Here is a 26,976-nt window from a genome sequence, read left to right on the forward strand (position 1 = left end):
ATTTCCTACTTGACTATTGTCTGTTTTCTTCCTCTTAAGTAATCAGAAAACTTGTCTATATCCTCTGCTCATAGCAGAATGCACGATACATGGTAGATGCTTAATAAATATTTGAATAAAAGATTACTTTAGGAAGGCCTTATAGTTGATTATATCCTATCCTGTACTGACCCTCCTGCCTTCTGTGAGAATCTGTTTTAAGCAGATAGGCCTCAGTCTCAGCCTGTGTAAATAAATAGCACTTACTGAAGATTCTCTGGTCACTTGACTCAAATTACAGTAAATGAGATGACTGAAAGGGAGAGGTGTGGTAGAGGGCAAGTAGTTTTCTGTCACTGGAGCAAATAAAATGAGTGGGGAGTGATAGATGATATTCCTGATACTACTGAATAAACACCATTCTTTATTAAAGTGATGAAACAATCACATTGCTTGTGTTCTTAAAGTTCCCTTGCTTGTATAACCCAGGTAAGAGTTCCCAAATTGTGGTGGTATCATACTTTAAATACGTGCTGAGGTCGACACCCTATTTGGGCTATAGTCAATCTCTGGTTTAGCATCATCGTAGGAGGATCCACATTAAAACTATAAATCAGTAGCTAAATGGTTGTTCTTGCATTTCTCCTCCAAAATATAATCAAATGAGTTGATTTGTGAGGCCAAGATAATTCGATGAAACCATGTTTGCATTTTGGCAACTTCTCTATGCAACAAATGTAATTAAATTTAACAAGTTTGTTTTTCTTTTCTTTATTTTTTTTACCTACTACATATAGCGTAATTTACTTAGTATTGAGAATCAAAGTTGCATTCATCAATGTTTTGAACTAACATACATTGATTATTTATTATGATCTAGTTTCCCCTTGGGATATCTGGAAACAGAGACATGAATGAAATACAGTGTCTTCTTTTGCTTGGAAAATGTCTGGAGGAAATAGCAATAATTCAATAAAAATCATAAGCTGAGAACACAAGGTGAACTCTTGTTAAGAGAAAATATGTGGGTCACTTGGCATCCTGAAATACTTGAACAAGTTTTCTGCATTACATGAGTAGCAGATGTTCTGAAGGTGAAAGTCATGTACTCTGTCTATTCAGTGAAGGTAAATGATGATAATGATGTCTCTGTATCTGGAGATGCTCACGTTAATGCTAGGGCTCATGGGAGATACTGCACCTAGTGACCATCGTATACCCACAGTCATCAACTCTTAGTCACTGTGAATTATGGTTCAAGAGGTTTGTTCTATCTTGTAATGTCGTGTACTGTCTAGTTAATTTAATATTATGGACAATAAAAGGCATCGATGAGGTATTCTGGCAGGTCATTTTACTTTCAGTTTATTTGTGGTTTGGAGATTCATGAAGAAGCTGTGCTTTTTCTTTTGGGTGATGATTACATAGTGGCAATAGGCAATTTTGGTGCATTAGCTTTCCCTAGCCTCATTTGATCTAGCCTCTAACCATTCTGTGGCTTTGGTAGCTGGCAAAGTGCTAATGTTTCCTATAATCCGCTTAGATTACTTATGCACATAATGACTTAGCAGCAAAACCGGGGAGGCAGGGTTATTTTTTAAATAATAATGTTTAGCTTCCTCAAAAAGCAAAGGGGTGAGACAATTAAATATCAGCTAATTTGAAGATGCATTCTATGCAGAAAAATGGATATGTGGATGAGGCATACAGGAAGCAAGGGTTATTTTCTGGGGCAGCGTAATGACTTTAATGGATTAATCGATGCGTGTTTTTGCATCTCATTTGTACATGTGTATAAACATATATATCATTGCAGACTTCTTGTTTGAGGGATATTGTAGTGGTACTAAGAATTATTTTGTGACTTAATTTATACCCAAATAGACCATGTTAATGACTGCCAATATCTTGCCTGTAATTTCTCCAGTTCATTTTTTTTTCATCCAGGGTAAAAAGCCACACTCAACCTCTAAAATTTATATGTAACTTTTAAGACTTCCTAGCTCAGAAGGATCAAGCATTGCTCCTCCAATATTTGTTTTTCTGTCTTGTTTCAGCTACCATTGACAATGAGTTTTAGAATGCTACATCTAGCAAAGACATGACAGTTACGTGTGTCTCTCCTCTCCGATTCCCAGTTGCTGCCACAAAGCATTTCGTAAGAACACTTGTCCACAAATGAATTTTTTCCTCTTTCTTCTTATTATTAGTAATCAGGAAAATTTATCGTTTATTTATTATGAGGAGAGGATAGCATAATTAGATTGTTTATTTCCAAGAATGCTAATTATGTTCCAGAAACTCAATTAAGAAGCTGTTACTAGGATTTCTGTGCAAGTACAATGTAGAGAGGATATAAATGCCCCAAGGTCGGTGCTATGGTAAGAGGAAAGGCATATAGCTTCAGATGAAAGTGTGCTATAAAATCCATAGCTCATGACACTGGATCCTCAGGGTATTTGTTAAGCCACAAGGCCACAACACCAGGAAGGAGGGAACTTAGAGGTACAAGTGAAAGTGGTGAAATGCAAGCAACTACAGGCCATTTTAGTTCAGCATAGGCTACTGAGTGAAGAATGTTCTAGCCTGGCCAAAATCTGAGCAAACTGGGGACTAGGAAGATTTGGGAATATAAGGGGTGCTTTTTGACATCATTGAGAGGGCATGGAAATGGGAAGATTATGACCAGTCTGTGAGATGGACTTGTGGGAATAAAAATAAAGGAAAGAAGATGAAGGAGGAGAAAAAGGAGGAAGAGAAGGAAAGGAAGCAAGGAAAGAAGGGGGAAAGAAGGGAGCGAAAGGGGAGGAGAGGATGCAATGGCAGTTCTTAGGGAAGTGGGAAGCATTCTGTGAGCATATAGGAAGACTGTGATGAGTTTCTAGGGGCTTGCGATTCTCTCCTTGAGATCCTAGAATCCTGAAACTTCTTGTTTTGCTCACGACTCACCCAGATCAACACACAGATTTCTGTTGTTTCAGTGATACAGGACATTCTTTGTAAATACTTTTATCTGGTATTTGACTTAGAAAACTATTAAAGCCCAAACCTTGTGATATCTATGGGTTTTAATTTCATTCTAAACTTGGATTTATGGCATACCACAACTTTGTTCTGCTGTTGACTACATTTTGAGATTGATCTTAGAGGTAAAGTGATAATCTTAGACATTATTTGAAGGGCTTGAAAGTCCAGCTTTCTTATTGCTTTGCCACAGTAAAGAAATTTTGTAGCATTTGCTGTGTTGTGTGATGTGGATAAATAATTGTTGGACACTTTCTCAATAGACAAATTGATTTAATTATAATTTTATATTTGTGTAGTAGATGACCCAAAGATAGGCTTCATCTATGTACATACCAATAAAATTCAGCTAAGTCATGGAAGATGTATTGGTGAGGAATATTTAGTTTCAAGTGATAAAAAATTAAACAGATATTGGAGAAAATTTATTGGTTCAAATACAGACACTTTAGTAGTGTATTTAGCTTTAGATATAGTTCAATCAGCATTTAGCATTTCTCCTGACGTAGGAGAAACCTAGGATCCCTGGGATACGTCTAGAAATTCAGACTGTTTGCCAATGAGGACTATGCTTTAGTATATTTTGACCCCAAAAAGTCTCAAATTTGTGAAAAACTATGGTAGCCTATATACTTCTTGATGGTGATTGTTTATATAGTAGGGACAATTGACGCTGTGTTAAGCTGTGAAGAAGCAGATATCTAGGCTTATTCTTGAGCTAAATGACTTGCTTATGGTGGGTAAACGCCTAAAAAGCATGGTTCAAACACAGACTTTGGGAAATATTTTGAATTAATGTGTGTTAAGGGCATATGAGATTATTAAAATAGCAAATATAATACCAAGTACAAAGTAATAAATTGGTAAAAGGCACAAGTCTACTATAAGGTGAGGTATGACTCAGATACGCTTCAATATAGTCCCAGAACACATGTCCCAAGTTCCCAGGTGGGATGCATATGAAGCCCTAAGAGAATAAATCTGATTTTAAAAGTTGCAATACAAGAAGGTTGGTTAAACAACTACTGAAAATGTATGCATGCAAATTTACAAATGAAAAAGGAGAAATCATGGAGCAATTTGAGTCCATATGAGAAATTAGAGAATGATAAGTGAGGCATCACAAGTGAGTGGAAGATTATTGACCACTTGAGATTGGCACAATTGAATAGCTTTTTGACAAAAAATCATGATAGTGGTAAGTAAATTATATTTTTGTTAAGTATAAAACATTGATAGCATGCTAAGAACTATGCAAGTATTATCTCATGTAATTGTTACAGCCAGCCAACGGCAACAACAAAACTATCTGTTTGAGTCTTGGCTTTTCTTTCCCTCATAAACTATTGGAACATGCTGCTGACTAGTCACTGTACCCACTCTTTCCCATTTTTGTTGTAGTGACCTACAGAAAGTTTGAATCAGATCATATCACACACCACACAGACACACACACACACACACACACACACACACTCTCACACACTCACACACTCACAACTGCCTTCTCATTGCCACTGAACTAAAATTCAAACATTTTCTCATAGCCTACATCCTACATCACCTGGGATCCAAGATTCCCAGAACTCTTGCCTAAGGATTCTAATTCCATAGTTCTGGGATAGATCCCAGGAATGAATGCATTCAGCAAGCATTCTGGAGGATTCTTGAATTTTCAGAGGTTTGAGAAGCATAGCACACAATAGGCCTACCTCTGTGTCTCTGAGCCCATCTCCCACCACGTCACCTTTTTCTGACTCCTTGCAAACTGCTCTGGCCTTCTCTCTACTTCGTGACAGTGAGCCTATTCTGCCTAGAATTTTACCCTTGTTATTCTTTTTATTCTACCTAGAATAACACAATTCCTGCAAATCGTTTGTCTAGCACATAATGAGGGGTCATTCATTATTTTTAAATTAATAAATGTCAAATAACAGAATGCAGTTGTTTTGGACACTGAAATGATGAATGATTTTTTATTGCATTTTTTTACTTCAACTTGCTGTAAATTTCCTACTTTTTTCTACAAGTTATTTATTTTTATTTTTATTTATTTATTTATTTATTTGGCAGAATCTTGCTCTGTTGCCCAGGCTGCAGGGCGGTGGTATGATCTAGGCTCACTGCAACCTTCACCTCCTGGGTACAAGCGATTCTCCTGCCTCAGCCTCCCAAGTAGCTGGGACTATAGTCACGCATCACCATGCTAGGCTAATTTTTTTGTATTTTTGGTAGAGACAGGGTTTTGCCATGTTGGGCTGGCTGGTCTCAAACTCCTGACCTCGAGTGATCCCGCCTCGGCTTCCCACAGTGCTGGGATTACAGGCATGAGCCACTGTACCTGGCTCCTACTTAAATTTTTGACAGACAGCTTTGATAGTTTTAAGGAAGAAATTTCAAAAATAGAAATGTGAAACAAAAAAGAAAATAAACATTGGGAACATATGACATCACTGAAAGAAGGAAAGAGCTGTTTTAGACCTAGCCAGCGTGACACTCTGTTTAAAACTACAGCCTCCATAGACATTTATGTCTACCTGCCTGCATTATTTTTCTTCATAGTGCTTATGGAACACCCCTAGCTGTTACCTTTAATGTCTTTCTTCCCCAGTCATAATGTATGTTCCACAAGATAGGGATTTTTCTATTTTGTTCCTGCTGTATTTCCAGTGACCACAACAGTATAAGGGCTCAAAACTCTTTATCTGATGAAAGAATGAGTTGATGCCAAAAGAAACACAATTCAAAATCTTGTATTTGAATAAATAGTGCATCTCATTGTCAAGAAAACATGTTTGAGCACACAATTTTAACACTTAATTACCTATTATCATGTTATCTCGTGTTACGTTTTCTCTCCCCACGTAGAGTGGAAATTCTGTGAAAAATATACTTGTTTTGTATCTATAACCTTTCAATAGCAAATGCAAAATAGCTAGTCACTGAATATTGATGATTGCTTAATCTACTTCCAGGAGTCAAAATTATTTGACTTGATTCAAAAGATCCACAATAGCCATTTCACAGATATTAATAAAAAAATACAGTGTCCAATTAGATTTTATTTTTAAGAAACTCTAGAAAAAGAAATTCAATGGTCTATTCCAGGAGTTTGGTTGAACTTTTGTTCTTCTCTTAACATATTGTTAATGCTTCCTATTCAATCATAAGATCTTCTTATATAATCACCTTCTTATATAATCACCAGACTTGCACTGTGAAAAGCTTCATGCTTAGATTTCCCCAGCTATTACTGTCTCCTTGCAAAATAGTCTTGAAGTAGAAATTCCGTTCTTGAGCTTGGCATCCTGACAGTCATAACTGTCACCATCTGTTGCTTTTCACCATTTCTACCTATTAAAGCAGCAAGGAGGATGCTGGAATGCACTCTGGAAATGCTAGAGGCTAAGCCTCAGCAATGTCTGTGTGACGTTAGGACCCTGGACCACTCAGTGCATCTGCTTGTTTGGGATCATACACACTCCATATTAGGATGACTCAAGCCTTAAGACAGCTAGTTTAATTGATTATCATTACTAAAGCTAGGCCTTGCTCTCCAGGTGCAATGAATTGGCAGGGAATAATTTAGTAATATTTTTGTTCTGATTCTAAAAATTATGCATTTTCATAGAGTTGTAGAATATTTAGAAAGCTTAGATAAGGAAAAAGGAAAATCAAAACCATCCTTAACTGTTAGATAACCAAGGTAATCTTACTCTCTGTATATATTCTTTTATGTTTACAGGTGTGCATATACTTTTATAAAAGTATGAATTCTGCATATATGTACTTTATGATTTTTTACTTAGTTTATATTATGGACAGGTTTCTGAGTCATTAAATACCTTTCTATAGCATCATGTTTAACAGCTGCTAAAAATTTCATTGTATAGTAACTTTCAGTTTTACATATTGTCTTATATTCCCAGTACAGTCATTGATTTAAGGCCACTGATCCCGAGAAGGGGAAATACATGTTGACTATATCAAATATAGTGTTCTTTTTTTTTTTTTCTCTCTCTCTCTCTTTTTTTTTTTGAGACAAAGTCTCACTCTGTCACGAGACTGGAGTGCAGTGGCACAATCCCGGCTCACTGCAACTTACGTTTTACGGTTTCAAGCAATTCTCCTGACTCAGCCTCCCAAGTAGCTGGGACAACAGGCACGCACCACCACACTCGGCTAATTTTTTGTACTTTTAGTGGAGATGGGGTTTCACCATGTTGGCCAGGATGGTCTCGATCTCTAGACCTCGTGATCCACCCACCTCGGCTTCCCAAAGTGCTGGGATTACAGGCATGAGCAACCGCGCCCGGCCAGTATTATTTTCTTAGCAATTGCCCAATTAATATTACTGAGAGAATTTGGTGAGCTTATCTCAGAGAAAGCTACTTTCTTTATAAACTCTTCATATAATTGTAATATAGATCTAATTATTTTTTTTCATTTGGGCAAATTATGTCTGCTTCATAGGTCTTAGACCTTAAATCTTAAGTAAGGTGAATTATTTAAAATAGCCAAAGAAGTAAACAGAACAAAAAAACACAATGTTCTGATTAGAAGATACAAAACATTTTATTTTAGGACTTTTCTTTGAGGAAGAAAGGCAGTGTTGTTCCTCTTTACGTTGAAGCCTGAAAACCCTTTTTTTAATCCAAAATTTCCACAATAATGTCAAAAAATAGCATCTGCAGATAAATGAAAATAATATCTTAGGAGCAAATATTTGCTTGGAACTTTCAGTTCTCTCTAAAATTGCCTTTTGTTTTACAGTTAGGAACTGTTCTCTCATGTGCCTTTTGTTCATGACTTTGTCCCCTTTCCTTTCTTTGCTTGTGTATTTACCTGTAATCATAAATGCCTGCAAATCAAGCTTACTGTCTTGTTACTACTCAATAGTTCACTTACAAATCTCACTGCTAATGGCTGATTACACTGGGCATTCTGGGCATTTGGCCCTGCCCGTCTTTGATGGGATTGGCACCACTTAGCAAAATGCTTTAGTTTTCTCACTATGATCCCTGTGACTCAGGTGGTAGAAACAACGTGTTTCTTTCTCTTGCTTTAGGGAAAATATGAGAGCTACAACTCCCTAGAAGATTTTCTCTGAGCAAATTGATGAAGCTTAACTCACAGTGCTAGTCTACAACTAGAATGTGAGTCTAGAGTTCAGACAGGTCACGGCCAAACCTTTAGACCTGGGAGATATGCACAGACCCAAGCATGGCAGTTAACACTGTGTGAGTGGGTGAGAGAATGTAGACAGAGGGAAATGATAGAATGAAATAGGCTATCACTGGGCAGGAGTGGAAAGAGGACCAACACAGAGAACAGATGGAAATGTGGGAACTCATAGCATAAATTCTTCTGGAAGTCTTGACCACTCAAAAGATTTCAGCCAAATAATAGTTTTTCATAACGATTAAAGTCTGCTTCATAACTAACCCTTTTATTTGTTTCCTGGGAGGGTATAAGACCCCAGGTCTGGCTGTGACATTACTGTGACATTTGAAATAAAACCCAGTATTTGAATAAAGTAGCATGGTTTCTACTGACATGGAAAAAAAAAAAAACTCAAAAAATGAAAGGCACACGGCTTTTCATTTAACTTAATATAGTCCTTGGCACACAACATTTCTTAAATACTTGAACCAAAAAGAAATTATCTGCAGTTTACAGGAGAGAATTGAGAAGGAATGTGAAAAAAATTATCAAAATAAGTCAAGGCCCTAGCTTAAGCTGGGTGAAGGTATTGTTATTGTTAAGATATTATCCACAATCAGGTAATCAGTCGGCTTACCAGAAAAGTGTTAAGAGTGGGGAAAACACTGGACATAGTTAAAAATAGCTATAGCATAATAGTGTTTGTGGCTCAAATCCTTGCTCTGTCCCCTCTAATTCGTATGTGACTTTTGTGATTTATTAAGTCTTTGTTTCATTATCTTTTTTTTTTTTTTTTTTTTTTTTTTTGAGATGGAGTTTTGCTCTTGTTGCCCAGGCTGGAGTGCAATGGTGCAATCTTGGATCACCACAACCTCTGCTTCCTAGATTCAAGCAATTCCCCTTCCTGGGCCTCCCCAGTGGCTGGGTTTACAGGCACCCACCACCACACCCAGCTAATTCTTGTATTTTTAGTAGAGACAGGTTTCACTATGTTGGCCAGGCTGGTCTCAAACTCAAATCAGCCTTGGCCTCCCAAAGTGTTGGAATTACAGGCATAAGCCATTGTGCCTGGCTTTCATTGTCTTTTAAATGGGAGGATTAAAATTACCAACTTCATAGAGGCATATAGATTAATAAAACACATCTGGAACTCTTAAATGGTGCCTAGTGCATGGTAAGCACTTAATAAATAGTAACTATAGGGATAGAAATGTTATCACTATGTTTTTAGGCAAAGTGCAGATCAAAGTAACTCATTAATTTATCTGGTACTCAAACCAGTAGCAGATTAGGTGAGAATCTGGAACTTATAAAGACTTGAGGATATGAAGCCTCTATGGGTCAGTGTTGGCAACAAGTGATGTAAGTCTAAATATTATAAAATGCCTATCAAGGAAGACCAGCAGTAGGTTTCAGATGAATATTTGGGCAAATTATAAAAGTGTGTCTAGGCCAGTCATGGTGGCTCACACCTGTAATCCCAGCACTTTGGGAGGCCAAGGGGGGTGGATCACAAAGTCAGGAGTTCAAGACCAACCTGTCCCAAGTTGCTGAAACCCCGACTCTGCTGAAAATACAAAGCCGGGTGTGGTGGCAGATGCCTGTAATCCCAGCTACCCAGGAGGCTGAGCAGGGAATCGTTTGAACCCAGGAGGCAGAGGTAGCAGTGAGCTGAGATTGCACCACTGCACTCCAGCCTGGGTGACAGAGTGAGACTCTGTCTCAAAAAAAAAAAAAAAAAAAAAAAGTCTTACTGAATCATCATATTCCAAGTCACTATGGGAGAAAAAAGTTTTTATACGTAGATGTAATCACAGAGACAAACTCTTGGGTCTCGCTGGACTGACCTCCTTGACTATTATTTCTTGTTCCTCCCTTTTCTCCAAAGTGTCTAATACGATAAGATACATAAACATTGTTTATGGGTCTCCTGGTGGTGGTGTAGCCTGGAGTATTCTTGGTGTCCTATATCCTCCAGGAACCCAGGGGGTGGATAGCAGTCACGGCAGTAACTTAGGATATAGCTTCTGACCGTCACTCCTCCGATTTATCATAGCTAGTGATGGGGTGGAAAGAATCTTGGAATCAGCAATAACAGGTAAAGGCAAGGATCCAAAAGAAAATATCTCCAGAGCTAGGCCAGTGTAAATATTTAATGGCAAAGCTTCTAGATTTGGAGATCTCTTCATTTTCTCTTGTACAGGACTAAATTTCAGTTTGCTTGTTGAAGTTGGGAAAGAAAGATGTTGATGCAGGACATTCAGTGGTACAGCCATGGGGTGACAGAATAAAAATCTTTAACAAGGTTGAAGATTGGTAATAGTTATTGGTATGAAACTAAACAACAAATCCAGCAGCATGACACAAAGGCTGTGTCAGAATAGTGTCACAGCAATCACCCAATACTTTAGAAGAGAAAACAAATACAGGAAATGTTTGTCTCCACCCTCTGACTAATTAAAACGAAAATATCCTTTCTTTGTGCTCTTTATAAGAGAACTATTTCAAATGCATTTGCTGCTTCTCACTGTTGAATCTATTCATTCTGTCAAAATGACTTCAGAAATACAAATATGCACATTGTCACTATAGCTATTTATCATTGTCCAAGGTTGGTCAGAATCTTCTACTTAAGACATTTTCTAAAGTTTGTTTTTGAAGGATGAAAATATAATCCAGCCAGTATTCATATCTCAAGTTGTTTTTTTCCTTACCTAGATGACATATTTGGACGATTTGAGTCTAGCAAAGTCATGAGAACATCACCAATTTTAGATGTCTTTCTGTTTGGCCTACATTTTCACATGGCTTAGGCTTTCGACTGAAGCAAGAAGTTAGCAACAAACAGCTTGCAGTGAAAAGATCCAATTTTGAGGGGATAGGCCAAATGTTCACAAACCGTTTCTACAATTGTGGGAAGAGGTGTGTGTGTGAGATGTGTTCGCCCTCCTCTATGAAAATGATAGTCAGGTGATGCAAATTCCAAGACATCCTGAAGGACTTAGAGAATACTGAGAATACTATGTGTTAGGATGACCAGAGTGAGGAACCTGTCTTATTGCTAAGATTCCTTGGTTACATTCATTAATATTCAATCAGTTATTCTCAATATCTTGGGATTCTGTATGTGCTTGTGTATCTATAGTTGACCAAATCCCCTCATTATTTCATGCTCGCATTGCTGACCTAGTGAAGCTGCATTATTTAAGAATTTATTTTTCCTGCCTGAGAACATGGCAACTAGAATTAGGGTTTTTAACCTGAAGAAGTACATTTTATTTATATGTGCTTTGAGCCATCAAGTTGCTTTCTGTTTCTTTTTTGAAGCTAATCTGGTTTTAAAAAGGAAATTTGAGGCAGCATATAGAAAAATCTCCTTGAATGGGCTGCTAGGCAAATTCTTTGGATATAGGCTTTAAAAAATCAGCAACCATTGTTTATGGGATAATGAATTTTAAAAATTTTCATGTACAAGTGATGATGCCATCTGTAGATGAAGTATAACTTTTAAAATAAAAGTCAAATTGATAAAATCAAGTCTATGCCAAGCTGGCTTATAAAAAAAATAGTCAAGTTAAGGAAACAATACATTCTGATAAGGAGCATAAATAAGTCATGGAGACTTGAGAATTTATAAGTAATACCTGTAAGGAACTAGTAATAAGTAAGGACAATGGACGTCTTAGATGTGTAAAAGTTTCCAGTGAACACTGAATTCTTGCTCCCTGAAACATTCATTCAAAAAAAATACTGAATTTATTCTGAATCCTAGGCAGTACAAAGACTCTAGGGATACAATAGGGAACAAGATAAACGAGATCATTGTTGCAGCTGTGTAGTTTATATTCTAATGGAAGAAAAACAACAGAACAAGTAAACAAATGAACATGATAATTTCAGATGGTGCTAAGTGCAACAGAGAAAACAAAACAAAGCCATGTGGCAGGGAGAAAATAGTGGGGACTACCTTATATTGGATACTGAAGTATTCTATTAGGTATTCACGGACACTTAGGGAGCAAAGCAAGATATAATTGGAAGCTGCGTGGTAGAAGAATAACTTTGGAGTCAGCAGAACTGTGTTAGGATTCCCAATTAGGCATTTATAAATTGTGTTTCCTTCAGTGACTTAGTTACCATCCGGTGTTTCGCTTTCCTTGTTTATTAAAAAAAAAATAAGTGACACAATAATAATACCCATCCTATGGAATTATGGGGATTGAATGAGATAAGGCATTAAAAGCACTTAGCATTATGCTTGACACATACTAAGATCCATATAAAAATTGACTGTTATTGGCATTACATGGAACAATGGAAAATGTATATTTCTGGCCTCAGTACCAAGGAATCTTGTATTTCTCCTAAACTGTTGGTTGACTGGTGATTATATCTTTTAAACACTGAGAATTATTTTCTTTCCTTTGACTACTAAAAAGCTGAGAGCCAAAATTGTGGTTTACCTATAACAAATACAGAGACCTTTACTGAGTGCCTTATTTATTTTGTGAACTAACCTCATTCTTGACTGGATGTTTTCTTTTCTTCACTCATATTCCCTGTAATTTAATTTTTTTATTTCCTTTTTATTCAATTATATTTTGTATTATGCATGTTTTTGTAAGCTGCCACAAATCTTTTCTGTAACATGTTCTATCTAAACAAATAGTCACTATAACAAAACAGCAATCAGTGTGGACAAGTTAAGTCTGAATACTACACAGCAAGAGCTCCCCTTACAGGGAGAAATTGTTTATCCATTAAGTATGGAAAAAAAACAAGACTATATTTCCCAAGATAGAATTACAATATACATAATGATCTGTTTGGCTCATTGCTCAGCAGGCCCCAACGTCAGTCCAATCTTAATGCTGGGGACCAATTCTGCTTCCTAATGTGAGCAGCTTGAGGCAGTGGTAACAGAATGGTTTTGGAAGTAGACATGTCACGTTCATGTGCCTTTTCTACTATGGACTGCCTTTGAGATCACGGGAAAAATCAATGAACATTTCTGAGTCTTTGTTTCTTCATTTTTTTTATTATACTTTAAGTTCTGGGGTACATGTGCAGAATGTGCAGGTTTGTTACACAAGTATACATGTGACATGGTGGTTTGCTGCAGCCATCAACCTCTCATCTCCATTAGATATTTCTCCTAATGCTATCTGTCCCCCTGTCCCCATCCTCCAACAGGCCCCAGTGTGTGATGTTCTATTCCCTATGTCCATGCGTTCTCATTGTTCAACTCCCACCTATGAACATACAATGTTTAGTTTTCTGTTCTTGTGTTAGTTTGCTGAGAATAATGGTTTCCATCTTCATACATGTCCTTGCAAAGGGCATGAACTCATCCTTTTTGATGGCTATATAGTTTTCCATGGTGTATATGTGCCATATTTTCTTTATCCAGTCTATCATTGATGGGCATTTGGGTCGGTTACAAGTCTTCACTATTGTGAACAGTGCTGCAATAAATATACATGTGCATGTGTCTTTATAGTAAAGTGATTTACAATCCTTTGGGTATATACCCAGTAAGGGGATTGCTGGGTCAAATGGTATTACTAGTTCTAGATCCATGAGGAATTGCCACACTGTCTTCCACAATGGTTGAACTAATTTATACTCCCACCAACAGTGTAAAAACGTTCCTATTTCTCCACATCCTCTCCAGCATCTCGTTTCCTGACATTTTAATGAACGCCATTGCAACTGGTATGAGATGGTATCTCATTGTGGTTTTGATTTGCATTTCTCTAATGAGCAGTGATGATGAGCATTTTTTTATATGTTTGTTGGCTGCATAAATGTCTTCTTTTGAGAAGTGTATTCATATCCTTTTGCCCACTTTTTGATTTTTTTTTCTTCTTGTAAATTTAATTTGTTTGTAGATTCTGGATATTAGCCCTTTGTCAGATGGATAGATTTCAAAAGTTTTCTCCCATTCTGTAGGTTGCCTGTTCACTCTGATGATAGTTTCTTTTGCTGTGCAGAAGCTCTTAATTTAATTAGATCCCATTTGTCAATTTTGGCTTTTGTAACCATTGCTTTTGGTGTTTTAGGCAAACCTGACAAAAACAAACAATGGGGAAAAGATATCCTATTTAATAAATGGTGTTGGGAAAACTGGCTAGCCATATTCACAAAGCTAAAACTGGACCACATCCTTATGCCTTATACAAAAATTAACTCAAGAGGGATTAAGGACTTAAATGTAAGACCCAAAATTATAAAAATAAAACATAGGCAATACCATTCAGGACATAGGCCTGGGCAAAGGCTTTCTGACTAAAACACCAAAAGTAATGTTTCTTCATTTTCATGATAATTTTAATACCTGACCTGGGTACTCATTTGATGCTTTCTGGCATTAGTGAATGTGTTCTGTAAAGCACACTGCATTGTGATTATGTCAGTTATCACGGTTGTAGTATTGATAGTGACCACAATGATGATGATAATTGACAGGCTTTTTAATTCTGTTGCTGATCTACTCTGATTTTGGAGTAAACCTTAAACTTGTACGGGATTCTTGTCTTGGACAAATTTAGGAGGCACCCTTCGTGCTGTAGTGTAAGTAAATGGCATTCCCTGGAGCTGTGCATCACACAGCCCTACACAGCCGCATCTGCTGGCCTGACTAAAGCTCTGCTCATACTCCATTTCTAGTTACCTCATCTTCCCTGCCTGAGTGTGTGCTTTGTTGAGTCAACTGGCACTCCATTTCCTCTGAGACTGGAAACCTGCCTTCTTAATAGTTTTGATTTTGAACTTGGATCTCACAGCCAGCCCACCTCTACCTGCTGGTAGTTTTTGATGTCACCGTGGTCTACCTTCTTGTGAGACACCCAACTGCTACTCTTATCCTCTGAGAGCCTAAACATCTTTTCTTTTCAGCCAGAATGTGCTGCCTAACACTTGCCATATGTTTGTCTCATCACCTGCTTCTAGATGCAGCTCATACATTTCACCTACATTTTTTCTGAAGTAAATAATGTAGTAATGCCTTTAATTTCTTAACATTAGTTACCTTGTCAGTAACTTCTGTTAGAAGAGTTTTAGAAAAAGATATTATTAATCCAAATGTACAGTAACTCCCAATTTATCAGGGAAGATCAAGTAAGAAAGATGCCATAGACTTAAACACACACTCTAGGTAATTGAGGCTTACATTTGCAAAGATGTAAATCTTTTTAATTTATATTTCCTTTAAATACATACATCGATTTTTATTGTTTTGAAAATTGGGTCATATTTACTCTGCAAGTGGTTTTCCTAGTAGATCATAATGTCACATTGATATTAAAAATATTTTTTCTTAATAGGTCATAGATATAACTCAGGGATTTTACATTATAAACTCACATTATTTCTTCTAAATAGATGCATAATTTTCGCGTTTGTATATACCCCACTTTCTGAAATGATTCTTCTGAATCCATGTACATCTACATTGTATACATTCATTCATTGTGTATTTTATGTTTACCACGCAAAATTGCTATGATAATCATCTTTTATAGAAAACTCTAGAGAAGGAAAAACATGTATATATACTTGTGTAAACAATACATATTTATGTCTGTAGTACATATACATATACGTGTGTGTACACATGTATATATGTGAATTGGATATATTATCAAAAGATACATTATTTAGCTCGAGTATTTTAATTAATAAATTATCAAATTATATTTTTTGAAAAATTGTTAACAATTTACCTTCCCACCAGCAACGTGCATAAAGGTTCCTGATTTACTTAAAGCCTCTCCAGAAGTAGTTCATTGTTGTTCCTTTTAATTTTTGAAAACTGTACTTCATTACTGCTTTCCTTTGCATCTCTCTGATTATGGAAAAAGACAACATCTTTCATTTGTCAGTTATTTGGAGTTCCTCTCATGCAAATTGCTTAATTTTGTCCTGTATATTGGGTTATCTTTTCCTTAACAGTTTATAGCAGCTCTTTGTTTATTGGAACATAATCCTTTTGTCTGCCGTATGGGTTACAGATACTTCTTCCTGCGTAATCACTTCCCTTTCTATGGTGTCTTTTTTTAATTGTTTCGTGTTCAAATATTTTTGTCTCTTTCAAGAAACTACCTTTTGTGACCACGTCTCTCTTTTTTTCTACTCAGTAAAAAATCCCAGTCATTCTTTCAAGGTGGATTTAACTTTCTCATTTATCATTCCTTAGTTTCTTTATATGTAGACAAACTTAGGCATGTATACTTCTACATAGGTAAGAAATCATTGATTTCATTTTTATTGCAGTCACTTTTGTTTGATATTTTATTGGCTTCCCTCTCTTTTCCTCTTTCCTTTTACCCACTTAATTGTCTTCTATTTGAACCTCCATATTTCCTGGTCTATCATATTAAGAATCCAATATGTATATGAATTCTTCCATTTATTTTCTTCATGCTTAAATAATCACACACTCATACATGCACAGTCTCACAAAGATATGTACATTTATGCATACACATATCCATACAGAAATTGTGCTGTTTTGTATTCTACAAATGTGTTAAAATGTTAAGCACACCTCTCGGCTTTTTGTTTCCTTTCTGTCTCAATATCCATGGAAGACTTGCCTAATCAATGCTCGTGAGTCTAAGTGATTCTTTTTAATGGTGCATATTACTTCATGGTATGGTTATACCATAACTTATTCAACCATTCCTCTATTAATGATAATGCACATTGTTTATACCTTTATTTTTGGCCCTATGAATAATGTTATAAAAACATCTTTGTACATTTGCTGCTACGTCAGTGCTTTTATTTCTGTGGAACAGATTCCCAAAAGTAAGGTTGCTTTTTTTAAAAGCAGTTATATATAACTGAATTTGTTTCCCAAGATATAATGATACTTTGCATTTCTACCAATAATTTCTGGAGTATCCACAATTCAGCTCTACCAGAATCACTCTTTGTTTTGTGACTGAAAGGCATAAATTTTTATCTCATTATTATTTCTGGTTTCTCAAAGAAGCTACCAAAAATAACTTGCCCTTTCTGGATGACTCCAGATCATTCGTCATCCTTCACTGCATTGTGCAGTCTGTTAGCTTTGTGAGTTTCCTGCCCCACTCTGAATATCTTTCTCGCCACCTGTGCCTGACTCCAGTGGTCTTCTTGCCCACACTGCCACCCTGCTTATTTGACTGTCTCTGATACCTTTGAAAACTTGTGCTTTAAAACCAGAGGACTTTTTTGGTTCAAAATATTTAAACATCAGTCGATACGACTGACTGAAGAGTAAAAGTAACCAGCAAAAAGAGTGCTGTTTATGATTTTAGCTTAAAATTTTAATAATCATTCAGTTCTTAAAATTTGTTTTCCAGAAAGGCATCTTAGTTAATAAAAGATAGTTAAAAGGCTTGGGTTCTGCTCTTTAAAGTGGTCAAACACCGTTTTCAGTCTACTGAATAATAGCCTCAGAACCCACTTATCACATAGCAGGAAAGCTTTTCAACGTAAAATTATGAGCTTAGAACAGAGTGGTTACCTCCATTATGACATACTGACAAATTCTATAATGCTGTATGTTTACACTCACCCACATACTGCCACACAACACTAACATTCACACACACTCTGGTCTTTAGAGTGTCCCAAACACTGGCATGTGGGAACATTTATTTTCTCTCTTACCTATCCCCTACCCCTCCCTGACCTTGTCCCTAGTACATTCTCATGATAAAATTACAGCCTAGACAAATGACTTCAGGAAAAGATAAGACATGACCCAGAAGGAAAAGTAACACATGGCAAATGTGGTCCTGTACATCCACCACTCTCCCAGGGAGTTAGTATTTGGTCAAAGGATTCCACATATTTTTGTTACATAGATTCATATACGCTGAGAAAAATCCCTCAGTTCTCTTAAAGACATTTCATTGGTCATTTCAATTCCTTTTACTTTTATTATAGACTCAACAAAGCTGACTTCTGTTTAGGGATGGGCATCCCATCCAGCTAGACTACAGGGTGAAAATACATCCATTAAAAGGATTTTAAGAATTCTGGTTCCTCTGCAATTGTTTCTCAGTATAAATAAAATCACTAGGCACCTTCATTTCCTAGGCATTCTGACTGGCATGAGTTAGTCTCTCAGGGTTCCATTATCCCTGGACACTGACAAGAGGGAGTGAGTCTCAAAGATCAGTTCCAAATCATGGAGAGCTGGCCGCCTGATCATTTTACTCCACAGTGATGTCTGGTTAATTTCAGTCACTTGATCTCCAAATGTTTACAAGTACTCATGTGGATAGGGGTCTTACCTACCACCTGTCCAAATCACTCATTTTGTGGATAGTCTCAAGAAATATGAGATGGCTTGTTTGAGATGGAAAGCTCATCAGAGATGAAAGAACCTTGAATCAGATCATCTGATTTCATTTTTTTCTCACTAAAATAAGAATATTAATATCTGATTTTTCTATTTCCCTCACAAGGATTTCAGTAATGATCAAATTAACAAAAACACTTTGAAATATTTATGTTATGCACAAAGGTCAGATGTCATAAGATTGTTTTTTAAAGTTTATTGTTGTATTTCTTCCAGTAGGAACATCAGACATCACTGAATGGATTACAACATCCATCACTTACTGAGTTACTGTATATGAATAGGCTCTCTACTAAACTCACCTCATTTAAGATTGTCATTGACACACATTTACCCTTGCCCGAAAAGGCAAAATGATTGAACTTGGTGGATTCTATAACAAACAGGAGGATGTTTGTGCTGTCTTTCCTTTGAAAAACATTTAAGATGGGCAATATATTGGGTACAAAGCTTCATACTCAGGAAGACCATTTCCAGTGTCCACATGCTCAATAACCCTGTTTCCTAAAGCCTACTTAATGTGCCATTATGTGATCTTCTATAGAAATAAGAGTAAGTAATTTTACAAGCATGAAACAAGTTATATCTAAATGTAAGTTCTATTTACATTTGTATTTCAAATGACCTTTTAAAGAATGAACTTTTTTAAAATCCTAAATATGGCTACAATCAATTCTGTTTATATTTATGAAAATCATGTGTAGTTTACAAGGAAAAAAATTGTGTAGAGTTGAGCAATAAGATTACTAAATTTATTTCTGTTGTTTGGTGTTCAGACAGACGTTTGTGTTTACAAAAACAGCTTTAAGAGAGCCACTCTGAAGGTCAATGTTCTTACCCCTCTAAACTCTTCCATTCATCTTCACTCATCATTATAATCATCTTTGTAGGAATGAAGCCAAGCTGTGACCTGAGGTGATAAGAGTTTCCCTGCCCAAAAATATGTATTCAAGCAGTTTGTCACAGCCTAAAATTTCACTATCAGAGAACAATTTAATAGGAACATTCAATTTCTAGGCTGTCTGGGTTAAAGTCTTTAATTTTACTTTAAACTGACAAATAATAACCATATCTATTGATGGAGTACTGTGTGATGGTATATCTCTAGCAACATCATGGAACTTGATGTTTGCCATACTCAGGTACTGAGACAGTCCCCATATAATTTTTCTAAATATTGCCAGCAATTTATTTGTACAGCATGCTTTCTTGATACTGAAATTATAATGTATATTGCTAAACCAGGGAAGCTATAGATCCCTACCCTTTTCCTACGGGAATTAATGAGTCTTCAGATACATATTTTGCCAATGGAGAGAAAATGATCTAGGTTTGGAATAATCTCTATGCAGAACAAAGTCAGGCCAGGTGCAAGGAGAGATGTGAGCAGTGAGAGTGCAAAGCACAGGGCATGCACACCTAGGAGGTGTGAGCAGGAGCAAGGGTAATTTGTGGAATGAGCAGCTCTGAAGACAAACTTCTCCTCATACTATTTTTCCCTCAGGCTGAGTTTGCTGCTATGGAATTTTTTGGCAAAGTACCCATTAGCCAGAGGAGCTACACATCGCAGACTGTAAGCTGAAGTTAGCCCATAGAGAATCTGTTAGTCTGTGACGTTTGAATGAAATTGAAGGGGAGCACTCACAAGCAGAGCCTACAACCCAATTTGTCACAAGCCTTAACACTGGTAGATCTCCCTCCTTTACTCGTTAGGCTTCCTTCCTGGCTTCTGAAATCATTCGAATTTGTGATGCTGCTTTTGGATTTCAAAGTTCATTGAACCTCTATTTCCCAAGTGTTGGTTTTGCTCTTAATCTACTCTAAAATGTGTTTGTGCCTATTGCCTGTTTTATTCAGGACCAAGTCTGTGAATTCATGTTGCTTTACATATTCTCTGTTCATGTTGCTTTACATATTACATACTATTAATGCAATAATACTTTGGAAATCTTGGTGATAATGTTACTGTGCATGTTTGCAGAGCCTGAAGATTGCTGAATACCACAATCACACAGTCTGAAGCTGTTGCAATTGAACTCTTTAACAAGCATCAGCAGCACAGTGTACATATTGGACATGATAGTTGTCAGGATGACTTAAGGATGGTGGACTTTTTGAGAAGCCTCTCATTCTTCTGACATTCCAGTGACAGAAAGTTGTATTCTAAGTCTAACATTTTAACAATGCCAGAAGCATGTGCTCTTTTACTATCTTTAGGAATGAGGACATTGAAATGAGACGTAAAGATCTTCCTTGTCATTCTGATTGAGCTGCTAATTTGCTGAGGATAGATAGGCAAACTTAATCTTGGGATAATAGTGAATCTGCAGAATAAAGAGTAGCAATAGGTAATAACAAATCAATTTCTTCCATTTATAGGGTTTCTATATTCATGAAGCACTATGGTAGAGGTTTTTCATCCCACTGTCTCATAACTCTGCATGATATTGTTCACATGTTGCAGATTATAACATTGAGGTTCAGGTAGGCCGTCATACAGAGTATCTCATTTGATTCTTAAGATGATGGGTTTTCCATCTTGTTGCTCTGCATCCCCTCTCATCTGTGGGCTTTGGAAGTGGTCTGATCAGAACTGGGGATGATTGGTGGCTACTGTCCTGGGCTCCCAGCAGAAGAACTATTTATGTAGAGAAGACAGAGGGGCTTCTAATAGACAGTAGATTACTTCAGGGCCAAGGAGCTCTTAAATATATAGTATGGATCTGGTGAAAACATTTCCTCTTTCACTCTCCCCTTCTACAACCTTCTCTCTGGACCCGAAGAGGTCATCCAATTCTTTGTGAGCTTCTGTATGACTGTGTTAGGTTCCTATGGCTGCTGTACCATATGACTGCAAACTTGGTAGCTTCAAGCAATACAAATGTATTGTCTTATAGTTCTGGAAGTTACAAATCCAAAATCACTCTCCTTGGCTAATGTCAGGGTGTCTACAAGGCTAATTGCTTCTGGAGATTCTAGGGGGAAAATTGGTTCCCTGCCTTTTCCACCTTAATTCCTTGGCTAATCGTCTCCTTATAGCGGTGCCCCATCTGACCTCTCCATCAGCCATCACACCTCCTTTACTCTCTGATTCTGACCCTCCCTCTTGTAAGAACTCCAGTGATTATATTGGGCCTGCTAATCCAGGATAATCTCCCATGTCAAGACACTTAATCACATCAACAAAGTCCCTCTTGCCATGTAAAGTAGCATTCATAGGTCCCAAGAATTAAAACATGGACACCTTCAGAGGAGTATTACTCAGTCTACCACAGTTGCCAACGCTGGTGATTTCTCCATTGATGATAATGTCCTAGGTTGAGCAACTCAGGACTAGCCCATCAACTTCTAGGGCTCAGCATCTGGAGTTGGCCTCATGTGAGTCTCCTCAAAGCCAGACTGTGAGTGCAAGGTCAATCTGAACTCTTCACCGTCCAACAGGGCTTGCAATTTATAGACCTCAGACTGGACCAGACATATTTTGAGTGACCCTGAGTAAGCCTTTTTTTTTCTTAAATTTGGAATTCTATTGTTTAAAAATGCATTTTAAGTATTTCTTTAAAAATTAAGAGACCTGGCATAACAGTGTTTTGTTTTCAGGTGGTTGCATCATTCTCTCTTTAGACAGAATATGTGCTCTCTCATTCACCTTAGATCTTGCCATTCTCTGACACATTATATCTGGTATGTTTTACTCATTTGTTTTAACTGCTTGGACTCTGTAGTTTAAGTATCTGAGTTTACAAAAATGATTCTAAAACAAAGCATTAACATACACCTTAGAGGACATTGGTTCAGGTAATTTTGTCAGGGACAGTAACTTCATATATGTTAGAAAACTTTGAGTTAATTGCTATGTATTCAGACAAATCAGGGGATGAGCCTTATCATTCAGTATCATCCTAAGATCTGTAGGTTATCTGGATCTTTCTTTTGAATATTTCTTTTTTCCGCCTGACTCTCTCAACCTTTAATTCACCAACAACTAGGCCAGGTATTTCTCATCATTTTAGTATCCCTTCCATTTCACTGGAGGTAAAATTTTCCACCTGTTCCCTGTCACTTAGAAGGTGACCATCCTTTCCTCTACCCAAGCTGTCTCATAAGTATGTGAGTTCCTTAAAGTTTAGGATCTGTTTTACTTCAAATAAAGACTTTCTTCATCTGTGTTAGTCTGTTTTCATGCTACTGATAAAGACATACCTAAGAGTGGGTCATTTATAAAGAAAAAGAGGTTCGATGGACTCACAGTTCCATGTGGCTAGGGAGACCTCACAATCATGGCAGAAAGCAAAAGGCGCATCTCACATGGTGGCAAGCAAAAGAGAAATGACAGCTAAACAAAAGGAGAAACCCCTTATAAAATAATCAGATCTCGTGAGACTTACTACCATAGGAACAGTATGAGGGAAACTGCCCCCATGACTCAGTTATCTCTCGCCAGGTTCCTCCCACAACACATGGGAATTATGGGAGCTACACAATTGAAGGTGAGATTTGGGTGGGGACATGGCCAAACCTTATTATCATCTTTATGTCCAGTCTCAGAGAGTGGCTGCCACATAATGGAATATTAACTAATGTGTGTTGAGTGAATGAATAAATGTTGAAAGTGATGATGGCATTTGTAATGATAGCTGATGTTTATGAGAACTTATTTATGCATCTTTGATTGAAGTAACAATAGCAGTCATGATAGAGACAAATTCATTCTGAGTACCTGCCTCCCACAGGCCCTGGAAAATCAGCCTTTCTGATCACGTGACCCTCTCTCCTGGACACAGATTAGGGGACCACTAAAAGATTCCTAAGCCAAGGACTCCCTATATTTGGCTGACCAGACCAAATGACATGGTCTGTTGCAAAGAACACTCCCAAGAAATAAGCTTAGCATTTCAAGGCTTTTCCCTTTTCATAACCCAAACCAAGAGACAAGGTGGAGGATGCCTGATCAAATGGGTTATGCTAGGGATTAGGGACTGCTTGCCAGTCTGACCATGCACAAAAGAAATATGCGCAACTAATGCCATCAGTGGGAGATAGAAGATAGTTTCAGTTTCTTATTTTTCAGCTTCCAGATAACAATATACTTGAGTCTTTGCTATCTTTGGATGTATACAAAATTACCTTCTTGTATACTTACAACTTGTCTGCCCTTACTTCAAGGAAGTAAAAGGCATGTCTGTTCTTTATAATTAAAATAACTTGCCTGGAACATTGTCTTAACCCAGGATCCTAGCATGACAGTAGAATTTACTAAAGGAGAGATTGTGGAGTAGTAGCATTGCCAGAGTGAAAATCAAAGGCAACCAAGAGTTTGGCTTTGGACACTACAACTCCCAGCGAGTTGTTCTGAACAGAATGGAGACTCAACATTTTTAAGTACTGGACAATTTCTAAAATGTGAATTTTCCTGAATCCTTAAATTCTGAACAAAAAACAGTGATAAAAATACCCGAGAAATATTTCATACTGTTATAAAGCAAGGTGAAATGATAGATAATTGGTTCATTACAATCATTGGACTAAAAAGGATGTCAATTAAGCAGCAAAAAAACTATTAAAATTTAATTGAGCATTTTAGGAATCAGCTTGCTAAATCTGAAAAGAAGACATACTTCGGTTTATAATATGCTTCCTAGAATTGTTATCTTCAAAGTGGATATAATCTTTATAAAATAACCTCAGCATTAATTTTTCACAAATTAAAAAGCATGCTAGGGGATTAAAGCAGAATAATAGATGTAACATTACATAAAAGTAGGACAGTCATACATCATTTATGGCTTCCTTGCTCATCAGGACTTGGCTTTTTGAATCTTAATTGCAAACTGCTGTGAATAGATTGTTGAAAAAAGTAAATTGGTTATTCTGATAGCAGACAACTTTGATTAGGAAGATAATTTTAGGAGGCTGAGATCCTGGTATATTAAACATACTTACATAGTCATGTTTAGTCATGAGACTTTAAGTATAGTCTTCTGGTTAGTGCACATTGTTTATATTTTATTTGCATTTTGGTCAATGCTAGTTAGATTCAGTGTTAAGTTATTATGTATTGTAAGTGTCTGTAAAGCAGAGTAGGGTTAGACCTCTAGGACAGAATAGGGCAATTGGTTAATAAAAAGACATATTCTTCTACAGCCTTGACACTAGTCCAGCTGTTTCTCCATCCAGTTTCCTTCTTCCTTTTATGCTTACTTATCTGTCAATTGCTAGGGTAAACTTGGACATGCTTTGGATTCCAAACCAGAGGCTATAATAAAACATGTTTATTGATCTTTTCTTTTTTGAAAAATTAAGCAACAGATGGAAAGACTGCCATACTTCTTTTTTGTTGTAGAATTATTTAATTTCTTTAATCTTTACTGTTAGAATTTTCTAACCACCTTAATTCTCTTTAATAAAAATAATTAAGTCTACCAATCATTGGCCACTTAACACTATTTATAATGCAATTCTGTAGAAAAGGCACCCCTATCTTCATGTTATGTGTGAGGAAACTGAGGCTCAAGTAGGTTACCCATAGCTAACTTATCTAGGACTGCAGAGCTGAAGCTGGAATTTAAACTAGTGGAGACAGCTTTCAGTAAGCCCTTGAGAATTTGCCCAAACTCTCCTAATTTTTTGCACATTGCTTCACTTTTCCCTGGGAACTATGAGCAATTACCTTACTCTACCACTAACCATGAACTTTGTCAAAATGGCTGTGCTTTGGTGTGGGAAAGAAAGGTCTGGTCATGAGCGATTCTCATATATTTGCCTTGTGTCCTCACTCTCTGACCAGATGTCACTCTGCTTAAAATTCTTCCTTAGAAAAGCATGACCATCTGAGCATTTGCTCCATTTCTGAACTGAAGTTTACAGTCTGGTTTTGAAATCCAAATTGTACTCTTTAAGAAGTAGATTAGGGAGGTAGCAGCCAATTAAGGCCACCTGTTTGTATCTGCAGTGCTGTACTTAGATGAATCCTCATATAAAGAGAGAGATTGATGGCCCTTTAATAAGATCATAACCCCCTTAGGCAGATGACTGTAATTTGGTATGGAGAGAATGTATGTATCTGCTTACCTGGCCCCAGGACTAAATAAAGGTCTCTGTGATCCGACTGTGTTCACTGCAGCCTAGAACACAGCCCCAACTGTGATCAATCCCAGTCATTCCACAAGGCTTTGGGAAATTTGCATGGATGCCATTGGAATTAAATCTCCATAAAGATATTCGGAGCAGAAAAGCCCAGCCTTTTCATGGTTCTATAAATTTTGCAGTCTGACTGATGGCCTCCACAAAAGCTTATCTTATTTTTCATATGCCAGGCAGTTCCTCAAGCTCAACTTTACAGCCACCATATCAAAAAGGTTTGAGGATTTGAAAAATACTTACCAGTTCTAGGAATGGGAAAGATGGCATCTGAAACTAATTTTACAGAAACCCATGGCAAGGAAATGATTTAACCATTAGATTAACAGATGCCCTCAGAGACTGTGCTGTGAGACACTCTGTCTTTCTCCTTAACTGGCATCTTCTCCCATGTGAGTATCCTACCTCTCATTCCCTGCTAGGCCAAGAGGAGTCTCCTCTGTGGAGCTTTAAAACATTGTTAGTTTATATTAGCCTTGCCCTATTCTAATTCCAGTTTGCAGGAGTCCTTCATTTATTCAACAAATATTTATTAAGCATTTTTATGTCCTAAGCACTGCTTTAAATTCTAGTAATTCAAAACCAAAAGATCCCTGTTTTTATTCTCATGGAGGAAGACAGACCATAAACAAATGCTTTCATACTATTTAAAGCATTAAGTTCTAGAAAACAATTTAAAATGGCAAAAATAAAAATAGGCAAGGAAATAGAGAGTTATGAGTAGACCTGGTTTACATAAACTGGCCAGGGAAGAGGCTTCAATTGTTCACACTGCCTAGCATACATATGGCACATGGTAGGAACTCAGTAAACATCCAGTACTTTAAATATTCATTAAGTGTCTATTATAAAGACACATGCACATGTATGTTTATTGTAACTATCCCTCCCCACGGCCATTTGTGTTGGGCATTTGTGTTGGTTCCAGGACTTTGCTATTTTAAACAGTGCCACAATGAACATATATGTGCATGTGTCTTTATAATAGAATGATTTATAATCCTTTGGGTTTATACCTAGTAATGGGATTGCTGGATCAAATCATATTTCTAGTTCTAGATCCTTGAGGAATCACCACACTGCCTTCCACAATGGTTGAACTAGTTTGCACTCCTACCAACAGCGTAAAAGTGTTCCTATTTCTTCACATCCTCTGTTGTCACCTGATTTTTTTAATGATCGCCATTTTAACTGGTGTGCGATGGTATCTCATTGCGGATTTGATTTGCATTTCTCTAATGTGCAGTGATAATGAACATTTTTTCATATGTTTGTTGGCTGCATAAATGTCTTCTTCTTAGAACTTCCTGTTA

General features: G+C 37.0%; 1 protein-coding gene across 1 annotated transcript in view; it reads left to right on the forward strand.

Annotated features, from left to right (window-relative positions):
• Positions 1-26,976, forward strand: part of PTPRR (protein tyrosine phosphatase receptor type R) — a 296,114-nt gene that overhangs the window by 29,330 nt on the left and 239,808 nt on the right. The window lies entirely within an intron of this gene.

The sequence above is a fragment of the Saimiri boliviensis genome, chromosome 7 (genome assembly GCF_048565385.1).
Source record: "Saimiri boliviensis isolate mSaiBol1 chromosome 7, mSaiBol1.pri, whole genome shotgun sequence".
Taxonomy (NCBI): domain Eukaryota; kingdom Metazoa; phylum Chordata; class Mammalia; order Primates; family Cebidae; genus Saimiri; species Saimiri boliviensis.